General features: G+C 34.5%; 1 protein-coding gene and 1 long non-coding RNA gene across 5 annotated transcripts in view; one reads left to right on the top strand and one right to left on the bottom strand.

The window, feature by feature from the left end:
* Positions 1-69, bottom strand: part of LOC121030508 (uncharacterized) — a 2,760-nt gene extending 2,691 nt beyond the window's left edge. The window contains exon 1 of the long non-coding RNA XR_005790256.1: positions 1-69. This exon is cut by the window's left edge and continues 140 nt beyond it. This is a non-coding gene — a long non-coding RNA (uncharacterized LOC121030508).
* The window catches only part of LRP1B (LDL receptor related protein 1B), a 1,898,953-nt gene that overhangs the window by 1,035,699 nt on the left and 850,252 nt on the right, over positions 1-13,002 (top strand). The window lies entirely within an intron of this gene.

The following is a 13,002-nucleotide window of genomic DNA, read 5'->3' as shown; positions in this document are numbered from 1 at the left end:
CCACGTCGGCTTCTTGGCCACGTCGGCTTCTTGGCCACGTCGGCTTCCCTTTTGATGCAGACTATGAGTCTGGAGTCCTCTCTTGCCCAACAAGAGATCAGATACAGAAGAAGAAAAAAACCTCTGACTTCAGGTTATGATTTCAAAGTTCATGGGCTCGAGCACTGCATCTGGCTCTGTGCTAACAGCTCAGAGTCTGGAGCCTGCTTTGGATTATGTGCCTCCATCTTTCTCTGCCTCTCCTCCACTCATGCTCTGTCTCTCTCAAAAATAAATAAGCATTAAAAAAAACATTTTAACAAGGAACCTATCCACTGACACTTGCTTTTGCCTCCTTTTGAGTATTTTGCAGAAATATGACATTGTATTGACAATCACTTGCAATTCCAAAGCAAGAAAGAGAGAATAACATTTGGCTCAGTTGTGATAAAGTGACATTCCACATCACCTACTCATATTGCAAGATATTGCTCATTTGTTAAGTTAAAATTTCTTAGATATGTTTGCTCATCTTGTGGAAACTCACAGAACAAGTTACTCACAATCCATTGTTTTACTGTATTTAGTTTCTTTGTATTATTAATCATAAGTCGTCAAGTGATCCTTTCCGAGACAGAGTTTAGATGGGATGATGTTGTAAATCCTTCAAATATGGTCTACCATGGTAGCTCTGAAATATCCAATTTACAGTAGGATTTTAGATGCTGTTAACCAAGGCATAGTTTAACACTCATGGATTATTGCTTTTCAATCTGAAAAGAAATCTGTTAAGCTTTACCCTTCACTTTTCCATTTCACAGATGAAGAAACTGAGGTTTCTTAACCTCTTAGACAAGGTTTAATACCTTGCCAATATCTCATAGCTGATAAACACATTTTTGGATTTGATTCCAAACGAACTCTCTTTTAAGGGCTGTACTCTCTAAAATATATAAATTGCTTAACTCAGAAGTAACCCTTAAAAAGTCCCAATAAGGCAATTAACATTATGTTTTCCTCTTTGTCAAAAGCTATTTGGTCAAAATTCCAGTGTATAATCATGGTAGACTCTATAATGTGAAGTTAATTGAGGGGCATCTTAATTAATATCTGGTGTTTTCCGATTATAACTACTTGTTCTGAAGCCCTGTCAGGATTCTCAAAGCTTAGCCTAGACTAATGAAGCAAAATCAGTAAAGTAAAATAAAACAGTTATTCTGTCTGAGGAAGGAGTTGCCTTGGTTTCACATTTTCTTCATTTCAGATCCAAAAGCAAAATGATGAGCCTACTTTAGAATCATAAAATTATAAAACTTTAGAGTTAAAAGTAAAAATACTAGATAGATAATATCTAGATAATGACAATTTATGCCAGTTTTATTTCATAACCTAATTTATAACAGATAGCTACAGAGTTTAGAAAATATGTCAGAAAAGATTTATTATTTGATATAATCAAATCAAATATTGCCCTTTGTGTAGGTTTAAAATGGTCAAATATGGTCAATTTCATGTTTCAATCTAAATATGATACCCATTTTAGAGATGAGTGAATCCAGCATTAAAGAAAAAGATCTATTTGACCCTTCAATTCACTTTCAAAAGGAATAGACCAAAAGTCACATCCCCAAAGCCTTTTCCATTAGATTCTCAATAGAGAATAATGAAGCAAAATCTACTTATTTCATTGAGGGTTTGATTACATTATAAGAAGACAGTATTTGGTTGATTTCTTTAAAAATTTAAATACTAGTATCCACTTGTCTACAGTGGGTTAAATGCTTGTTTTTCTAGAATGTCTATTACTCTATGGAGAGCTGTAATAAGTGAAAAGGACCAGTATTGCAGAATACTTCTTAGAAATTGAGTATTTTCTCCCTGTTTTTGTTGTTTTAAATAAGTAACCATTCCCCCTTTCTAAGTCATGAAGAGTAATTTTTGGTGATCATTTTCCATAACACAAAGTTATGATTATTATGGGTCTTCAGCTGATAGATATCCATTTGCTTATTGAAAGTGATATGTAAGACCCTCCTTAGGCCAGGACTATACTGTATACATCTCAGTAAGTCCTGCTCTGTAAGCACAGTTCTTTGCGGATAGTAGACACCTAATGGCTTTCTGGTTCTAAATTGCATTGGAAGAAATAATGAAAGGTCTCTTGGGTTTAAAATTGACGGGTGTTCTCGGTCTTTAATATCTTAACAGAATATGCATAAATTACTTTTTGATTTATTGCTTTAGATTTCTCTAGGACAGTGTACTTTTCCTTTGCAATTAAAGTACTTTGATTCAGTAATCTTAAAACTGTGATAGAGTATATTCATGGAGATGGCCTACTTGACTCAGGTCTTTGGGAAGAGGATACAATAATCTCCCAAGTGTCAGTGTGAAGCTATACTCTGCTCTCTCCCTTTATAAAGAGAATATGTCTGTCATCTTATTTTTAATTGTAAACTCCTAGAATATCAAGTGTTTTGAAAGATTATGCATAGAGACCTCTAAATAAAATGTATAGAAAGAATCTATAGGGGAAAGTTTGTCGATTTGGAAAAGCCCTTGGGCCTTTGTTTGTTTGTTTGTTTGTTTGTTTTTAGTCTTTTTCAATTTAGAGGGCCTGGTTTCTGTTTCAGAACAAATGAATGAAAGAACTTTCATTTAATTTTAACAGTTCACAAGTGTGTTACCTGGTTTTGACAAGGGCGTCTGTAATATCTCAAAACTATGTTAAAGATAGAGCATTTAGCAACCCAGGAAGACAATGACTACAAAACACAAAATTAACTCATCAAGTTACTGTAATTTTCTTTCCCTTTGTCTCCAGCTGATTAGTGCAAATTAACCGCCTGAGCAGTTAGCATGCAATATGGAAATCTTTGATATCTGCTGAGAAGGCAGGCTTTTTTTTTTCCTGCTTTCAACTACATCTATGTAAAATTCCAGAATTCCCTATAGACATTGCTCTATTGTGATCGTTAATATTTTTTGAACTTTAAGGGCATGTTTATATGTTTGTTTTTAGAATTTCTTACCTTAATTTATTAAAACATGTATAATCTTTATAAATTCCTATATAGGAATTCCAAAAGAAAAAAGAGAGAAGAGGAAAAAAAAAAAAAAACTGAGATACCTAGGTATCTCATCTCTTCACGTAGATAATAAATATCTCACTGGATTGTTGTGAGAATGAAAATTCAATGACGTATGTTTTAAAAATTAGGACATAGTCTAATCCATACTTTACATTTAGTGTGCATTGTAAAATTATTTTTATTAAACACATAGAATTTGATCAGTGAAATATGCTACTTATTTCAATCTCTTCACTCTCAGGAAAAGAGATATTTAGGTAATTTATATTGATTGCATTCCATATAGTCTGAGAGAGAGCTTAACAAATGTGAATTGCTATACAAAGAAAAGTGAACCTTTGACTAGCTATTGAAAAAGAATGGCGAGTTATGTTAAAAAGAGGTTAAAAAGCACATCAGTCATGGAAAGGAAACAAGTCATATACTTGGTCAGAAGTCAACTGATTTTTGGGAGAATGTATCTGGAAGAGTTTATAGTTGTGTGGTGGTTGGATATGATTGTCAGAACTACCTAAAAGTAAACATCAGGAGCTTTTTACCCCCTTTGTCTATCAAATAGTTGGCAGCTATTTCAAGGAGAAAAACATTTAATATAAATTGTTCATTCAGTATATTTGAATTCTTAAATCCTTATATTTTATTTTTGAATGCATTAAAATATTCCCATTTATAGAACAGTTTCTCTACATAGTAATTAATGCATTCTTTTAACAGAAAGTTTTTTATTTTATTTTTTTATGTTTATTTATTTTGAGAGAGAACATGAGCAGGGGATGTGCAGAAAGAGAAGGAGAGAGAGAATCCTTAGCAGGCTTCATGCTGTCAGTGCAAAGCCCAACGTGGACTCAAACTCACACAAACAGTGAATTCATGACCTGAGCTGAAATCAAGAATTGGCTGCTTAACTGCCTGAGCCACCCAGGCACCCCATTTAGTAGAAAGGTTTGATCAAGGATCACCAAGTTCTAGATTTTTGTGTTGGGAGTTAAGCACTGAACAAGGACAGCCTAGTTTCTGTACTCAAGGAACTTAATGCAGAGAGGAAGGAATACCCAAGCATGAATTTTATGAATGACAAATTCAAGAAAAGTCTGAAATTATTTTTATGATTCAAACCAAAATATTATTTTTACTTTAAAATGTAGTGACATCCAAGTTCTGATTTAGAAACAAATAATATATCTCAAGAACATGTTCCCATGCCAGGAACTGACCCATTGGCTCAGTGTTTCTCATCCTTCTCTGATGTGATGTAGGGAACTTGATTAAAAATGGTACTATCTTGGTACTGTTCAAGCTTATTGGCTTAATATCTTCAGACAGTCTCTGAATCTGTATGTTGAAAAAGAACCAAGGCACTTCTTTTTAAATTAGTTAATTCAAGAAACACTAGTATATCTCAGAAACTAGTCATTTGTTTGGCTCTTTAGGTTTTTGTTTATTTATTTGGTGGAGTTACATGGAATATTAATTAATTCAGTTTAATCTTGAAAGCCAACAGCTTGAATCTAAGATATCTATAGAAACCCATTACTTCCTGTCATTTGGAATAAGCCTATATCACCCTTATTTGGAACCATAGTATGGTATGTTCTTCAATTTTATCTCTTTGAACTAGTTTTTCTCCTTATAACTCCCATGTTTTAAATGTGTGCACCTATTCAATACTTAACTGCAAAGTTATGAATCACTGTATAATTGAGAGAAATCAGTGAGGTAGTCTAATATGTTAGTCTCATGATAAAATCAAACCATGGAATGTTTAAGCCTTCCAATTTTTGTGTTATTCTTTTCTCATTCGCTTTCCTTTTCTTCACTTTCTATTAGCTTGGAGTTAAAACTACTTACCATCTGTCCTTTAGTATCTGATATGATTTGATTTAAGAATACTTTTAAAAGATCACATCACAAGTGTTTTAAAACAAACTCTGCTTAAAAGTAACAGAAAACACAAATAACTGTCTCCAATAGTAGCAGTAGCATTTAAATTCAAAAGCATCTAAAATCTGTTTATTTTTAAATATTAAAAAAATTGAAATAAATTAATATGTAATTCTTATCCTACAAGGACCACATTATCTTTCTATTCATAAAATAGATGAAATTACTTTAGTTGTATTGATTTGGAGATAGGAAAGGGATAGCTGAAAAAAGTCAAAAATGAAAATGTAGGTCAGTGTCTAGGTTTGCTTGTCATCTTTATTAATAATCTACAAAAAGGATTAAGTAAAATTTTAATAAAATGTGTTAGATATATGAAATTGAGAGATGTAAGCATGAATGGCAGCTTAATGTTACAAGCCAACAAGGTTATGTAATTGATCAGGGAATAACAAAATGAGCTCAATATTAAAAATGGACCACCTCATAAAATAGGCAATCAGAGGAAAATCAGGATGGGTGATCAGTGTATGGAAAGAACATGGAAATAGCAGAGTGCATATGTATAATAAAATTGACATTCTTCATTGGACAAAGCAATTTGTGTCAAGGTGGAATATTAGAAAAGGCACTGAATTTATGATTAAAAAGAAAATCATTGTCATGGTCCTAGTTCTGTTCCTCCCTATACTATCTTGAGGAAATCACATAAACTCTCCAGGCCTCAATTTGCTTTAGTGTAAAGATGATGATTATACTGGTTTATATGCTACTTTCAAGGGATCCTTCGGATTTGTTAGCTCTTCAGGAGCTGTAAGGGATATGGTGGGCCTACAGAATTCTTAATTAAAATTGGAGTTCTGGGCATGTAACATATAACTGGAAAAATGTTTTGTTTAATGTTTGTTAATTTTTGAGAGAGAGAGGCAAACAGACAGACAGCACGAGCAGGGGAAGGGGGGTGGGGGTGGGGGGAGACAGAGAATCCCGAGCAGGCTGTGCATCATCAGCACAGAGCCTGATGTGAGGCTCAAATTCACAAACCATGAGATCATGACCTAAGCCAAAATTAAGAGGCAAACTCTTAACCCACTAAGCCACCCTGAAACGCCTAACTGTAAAAATCTTATTTAAAGTTTAAGCAAAAGATGAGAATGATATTCCAATTAGAAGGAGCATAACAGCAATTATCTAGATAATTCAATTTTTACATCATATTTACCTAAATTGCCTAGAAATGTTAACAGAAATTATTAAAAAAAGAGAAGAAATACTGATTATTAGCTTCAATTCTTTGTGAATATAAAGAACTCATTTTAATTCAATTTCCATAATTTAATGTAATAAATTTATATAATCTTTATATAAATTCTTATATTCCTATTTTGAATGAAATATGAATATAGTATTCATAGTTCATATATAATGAAAGTGATGATTTTTTCTCTTCAAAATTGTATAGTTTTTAATAAACTAATAAATCACTGTAATAAGACAAAATTATATAAATGTGACACAATTATTTTGCTTTAGGAATAAAACAAATGATCACATTTGCCATCACATTGTTAAAATAAACATATTTTTATTTACAGAACTGGTTCTTAAACTTATGTTTCGTAGGAAAAAAGAAAATTCTCCATCATTTTCACTTAGAATAGAATTGCATTTTGATGCCATGATCAGAATTATTATTCTTAGTACCCAAGTGCAGTAAGACAGGCAAAACATGGAGAATATGTATAGATTCTACTTAGACATTTTCTTTTAGAATATTGTGTATGTTATTTCAGAATGTAGGAGAGTCCTTGATCAATGTATTTAGTTAGTTTTTATTATAACCTCATAAAAATTCTGTTTTTCTGGCTCCCAAAGATCTGAAGTAAAGCAATATCCCCCAAATGACCTATAGGCCTCCAGTTTCCTTCTTCCTGAGCCCATTCCCAGTCTCTCCTTCATACTTTTGCTAGAGGTCCTTTTAGAACCCTTCTAACTAGGTAAATCTTATTACTAAAATCTTTAGTTGCCATTCCATTTCTTAGATAAAATACTAATGACTAATAAGGTTTTTTTCAGCTTTTCACAGGCTGCATCCAAACTTACTGCTTTGTGTATCCCCTCAAAATTCATATATTGAAGCCTAACCCCCACTGTGATAATATTTGGAAAGGAGACCTTTGGGGAGTAATTAGATTTAGATGAGGTCGTGGGGGTGGAGTTCCCTGATGGTATCCATGACTTTATAAGGATATGAAGAGCCAGAGCTCTTTTTTTTTTTTCCCCCACTATGTGAGGACACAGTGAGAACATGGTCATCTATGAACCAGGAAGTGGGTTCTCATCAGACACTGAATCTGTTGACACCTTGATCTTAGAGTTTCTAGTCTAAGATAAATAAATATTTGGTAGGATAAATAAATGTTTGGTGTTTAACCCACAGAGTCTATAGTATTCTTTTGTTACTGCAGCCCAAACTGATGAAGACCTATGTTTTCCTATGTCTTCTGTCACTCATCTGTCAGAATTCTATCCCTGCTATACCTGAACTGGCTGTAGAATGAACCCTTCATGCGCTCACATGTGGAACATCCATTAGCCTTCTATCACACCCTATTTCTGCCGTTCAGAATTCTACTTGTTATGCAAGTCCAAGTACTCTATGTCCAACTAGTCTGTGGAACCTTTTTTCTTTATATTCTAGGGGTAGGATATTCCTCTCTTACAATGTTTTTCATAGCTAAATATCCCTGTGTAATACCTTGAAACAGTAGTCAAGAGATGCTAAATAATTGAGGACTGTTATCCATTTTTTTGTGGTTATCCCTTGAGGTCACCTAAGTCCTTAGCCCAATCATTCCCCTCATTTGCTGCATCATACTTGTATTTTATACTCGTATTTGTATTTGTTTCTTTTCAGACACTAAACACTTTGAGGGTAGAAAGGTCAGTGTAATACTCCCACTATGTTTATCGCACCATTTATCTATTGCATCCATTTATCTATTGCATTTATCTATTGCATCCATTAATAGAAGATGATAGGACTGAAAGTATAGGTTTGTCTCCTATGAATTTCACAAAATTTTTCACCCCAGTTTAGGGTCCTACCTGTGACTCATGCTATCTGTTTGGAGTATCCACTCTTGTTTTCTGTTGTTTGTTCTTCTGTGTCTCATCCAGTATCCTGTTGAAATGTATGTTATATCATAGTACCCTGTTGAAATGTATGTTAGATCATAGTACTTTGCTTCTGTGAACTTGTCAATGGCTTCACATATCCCTCAAAGTAAAACTAAAGTCTTCTCAATAGCTAAAGTTCTTATATAATTCTACCTTTTTTTTAATCTCTCTGACTTGATGACCCATACATAGCTCTTCCTTTCTTCATACCACTCCATAGCTCCCATAGCCATGTTGCTGCTCCTGAATACGAAGTGTACATATTTACTTAAAGGACGGAGGTAATATAGGGCTGGAATGCTTTTTTCTCAGATGTTCCATGGGACACTGTCCTACCTCTGAGTAGTATTCACCTCTTAGTAAGGTCTTTCTTGACTCTGCAATTCAAAAGTGAATCCCTCTCCTACTGTTCTTCAATTCCTTTCCTTTTATATATTTCTTCATAGCATTATCAGCATATAAGATTCTAAAGGTTTTACTCATTTATTTTATGATTCCACCCACTCCTCTAGAATTTAAGCACTAAAGGGGTAGGGTTATTTTGTACGTTGTAGTCAGAGTTGTGTGTTCAGTTCCTAGAACAGTCCCTGCTGCTATAAGTAGCTATTAAGAAAATGTCTTTGTGGGAAAAAATTAATATTTCGAATTTCATCTTTATTGCAGGATTTATTTATAGACTACATTAAATCACTTGCTGAAAATATATGTTCAAATAAATGTCAGAAAGAGCTGAAATGTTTTAGGTGTCAAGAGACAGAAGTGTAGTGTCATTAAGGAGATTGGACTAGGCTATTTTTGTTGCAAATACCTGACTTTCATGCAAAGCCTTCTCATATTTTTTTTAATGTTTGTTTATTTTTGAGAGAGACAGAGTGTGAGCAGGGGAGGGGCAGAGAGAAAGGGAGACAGAATCGAAGCAGGCTCCAGGCTCTGAGCAAGCTGTCAGCACAGAGCCTGATGCAGGGCTCGAACTCACAAACTGTGAGATTATGACCCGAGCCGAAGTCAGATACTTAACTGACTGAACTACCCAGGCGCCCCCAAATGCTACTCATACTTATAACCTTAATCATAAGGCATAAATATAGAAGTACCTTGTAAAAGATAGCCTCTAGCATATACAAAATGGCACCCTGCATGGAATGAAAAAAAAAATTAATTAAAATAAAAATAAAAAGCTAAAAAATTAGACTAAAGCATAATGTTAATGGAACTATCAATGTTTTTTTTTTATTAATGAAAGAAAAATTTTCAAGCCTTCATATAGCAGTCTGGTACTTTGAACTAGGACTGGGTAGATGTATAGCATCTAGGTTGCATTGCCTGCCTTTCAGAAGCATTGTCTAGTGGGAGAGACAGACTTAAAAACAATAGCAATTAAATAAGTGTTTTAGGAGAGATGGATCTTATAATGTCTTAGAAGTCCATCACCCTTCCTAGAAGCCGTAATCTGAGCTGAGTCTTGAATAATGAGTAGGAACTGGAAAGGAAGACAAAAGAAGGGAAAATATTTTAGGAAAAAAGAAGAATGTGAATTGTTACAGAAGACAGAACAAGAAGTCAGGGAATTGAAGTCGATTGGCCTCACCACAATCTTGGATGTGGGCTAGTGACTAGGGTAAAATCCAGAGGGATCATTAGAGAATGTCATATTTCAACAAGGAATAAGCAGATTTTTAGTACATACGCCTTTCTAGACAGATATATTGTAGTGGAGGGAAATGTTTCCCTTGTCTTCCTTTGAAAATTAAACTGACAAAGACAATAGGAAAAAAAACCCATGGATTTAATTGTATTTTAACATGTACATGGGAGCCTTCAAAAGAAAATGAAGACTCAAAGAGGTGACCAGAAGACAAAGCTTCTATACCTTTTGAATGAAGAATCAATTCATTTGTTTAGGAATTGACAAAACAGCATAATTTAGGCTTGGGTCAATAAACGGTAAAGAGGAAACTAGGAGTATAATGGTTAGTTTAACAAGATTTGTTTACAGATTTCCCAGCCCCAAATTACCCATAGGTGATGATTAGAATATTGTCCTTCCCTTCTGGTAAATGGAGGGTACCTTTCTTGTGGAAGTTTTATGACCTGTTTCAAGAGAGACAGGTGAGGGGACTGTTAAATAACAAAAATTCAACCGAGAAAACTTGAAGATCTATTCACCTTTATTCAGTGATTCATGAATTAGTCACAATTTCATCTAGCAATTGAAGGAGCTCCAAAGGGCTACAGAGAGGGAAGGTTTAAAGAAAGGACAAGAAAGTCATAAGCACAAAAGGTTTATTTGGGGCAAAATCCTCTCCCTTTGGGGGATAAAAGTGTCTTAATAGGTGGATTACCTTACCAGTGCTGACCAGGAAATTCCAGGCTGAGTGGTTAAAGTTATGTTCCTTGAGGAAGGTTGAAACTGCAGTTAGGTTACGTGTTAAACCCTGATTTGGTGACATGGGGTTAGCACATATGACTCCATTTGGGGCCTGTGTTTTGTTCTTATCGTTGTTGTTGTCAGAGTGATCTTTCTGCTTCTGCTTTTATCTCAATTTCCTTTAGCTTAAGATACTCAGTATGCCAAGATGCCATATTTTGAAGTAGTGTGTCCTGAACCCCATAAATATCATTATCTGATTTTTTTTATCCTACATTTATTAAACTCTAAATTTGGTTTGGTCTTGGGTCACATCCTCTAAGTTATCTTAAACACAGAAAACAGTTCTTATACATAGAAAATCTCTGGACGATTACATGAGAAAATAACTGGTTCTCTTTAGGAAGGAGAACTAAAAGCTAAAAAAAAAATCTGTGTTTGGAGAATATGTGATCTATGATGATTTAAGTATTTGGAAGAGAATATTTCTTACAGTAATAAGTATTTCTCATACTAACAAATGAGTCATCTTCTTTGGATTGCCAATCCTAAATCTTTTCTTGTGAGCCATAGAGTCAGAAATTTTAGGATTGACAGAGAAAGCAGCCACCTGGGCAAGCGAGATTAAGTGACCGGCCCACAACCTAAGGAACTTAGTAGTAGCAGAGCCTGGAATGTGATCTGTTTTTTTGTTTTTTTTAATTTTAGTACATTTCTATGATACCTGAGTGCCAAGTCGATGTGTGCTTGTCTTTATCCTACTCTTGGACTGTACAGTAAAAACAGTCTGGATATGGAAAAAGTAGGGTAGAATCACAAGGCAATCGTTTAAAATCTGACTTCTAATAAATGTAATGCTTTCAAGTCCACGTAATTTTGTGAGAGAAAAACATGAAGGACAAAGATTATTGTTATTGGCCATGAATAACCATAATTTTGTTTCAAAATCTGTGAGAGTCCTATAAAATTTGTAGTTTTACTTCATTGGTTTTAGTCTCCCTCATGTTTGTAATGCAAGTTCGGAAGTAATATGCACAGAGCTGTGGGATACCCCCTTATTTAGAAATAAAACATTTCCTTGGCATTAATATGCCTGTCTTCTTGAAATGTGTGTGCATATGCACACACATACACACACACACACACACACCCCCATACATTTAGTTAATTTTGAGTATTCCTTGACAATAATTTTAGTGTCTGTTTTCTTAATTTTTCTTTAATGTTTCATAATAGTTCTATGGAACCACCTGTTACATAACCACTTTTTAAGATTTCAGGGAATAGATGGTGTTGGTTTAAAATAGCATGTATTTTCTGGGGCACCTGGGTAGCTCAGTCAGTTAACCATTTGACTTAGGCTAAGATCATGATCTAGGTTCCTGGGTTCCAGCTCCCTCCCTCTCTGCCCTTCCCCCACTTGTACTCTGTCTCTTTCTCTCTCTCAAAAATAAATGAACATTAAAAAAATAGCATGTATTTTCAACTTATACTAGGTGTATTTATATAACTGTATTTAACATCTGAATATCACAGTAGTGACTGCTGTCAATTTGTAATATATGTGTGTGAGAAAGAGATATGACAACATAAATATCCTGGATGCTTCTATTGGGGGATATCTAATATCTTCTTACATATAAAATTAGTATAAATTAACATTAAAACATAAAATAATTTTGTCTGCCATGAATTCAAGTGTAAAACATTTGAATTTTAAACATATTTCCGGGGCGCCTGGGTGGCTCAGCTGGTTGAGCATCGGACTTCAGCTCAGGTCATGATCTCACTGTTTGTGAGTTCGAGCCCTGTTTGGGGCCCTGTGCCGACAGCTCAGAGCTTGGAGTCTGCTTGGGATTCTGTGTCTCCCTCTCTCTCTCTGCCCCTCCCCCGCTGTTCTCTGTCTCTCAAAAATGAATAAATGTAAAAAAAAATTTAAACATTTCCTAATATCCCAATATCTATCCCCAGAGGTGAAGTATCAGCGTTGGTATTCCTTGGTAGTAAGGAACTTTCCTAAAACAGAACTTAAATATTAATAATAACAAATTTAAAAAATATATTTAAAAAGGAAGCGAGGGAGAGAAGTTTAAAAGAAGAAAACAAAGTAAAACCTTGAAATGTACACTGTGTATAGAATGAACTATTCTGTAGTTGAGACTTGAGCAACCATTCAAACTAAGAAAAGGAGCTGAAAGTGTTCTTAAGGTGACCAAACTAATCAATTGTTATTTAAAAGATTCTTTATTCAGCATCGTGTTAGCCAAACACTTTATGAGAATTCTTGTTTGAAGGTAAGTCACCTTCATTTTTGTCCATTGTTTGTTCAAAAAGATTCTTAGTGGATCTTTATTTGAGAAACATCCATTATTTTCTTTCGTTTTCCTTTCTTCCTTTTTATTTTCCTTCCTTCCTTCCTCCCATCCCCTCTCCCCTACTCCCTCCCTCTCCCCTTCCTTCCTGCCTTCCTGCCTTCCTGCCTTCCTGCCTTCCTGCCTTCCT

The sequence above is a fragment of the Herpailurus yagouaroundi genome, unplaced genomic scaffold (assembly GCF_014898765.1).
Source record: "Herpailurus yagouaroundi ecotype Mexico unplaced genomic scaffold, PumYag 140, whole genome shotgun sequence".
Classification (NCBI taxonomy): Eukaryota; Metazoa; Chordata; class Mammalia; order Carnivora; family Felidae; genus Herpailurus; species Herpailurus yagouaroundi.
Note: the sequence above shows the minus strand (reverse complement) of the source record. Positions and strands in the feature narration are given on the sequence as shown.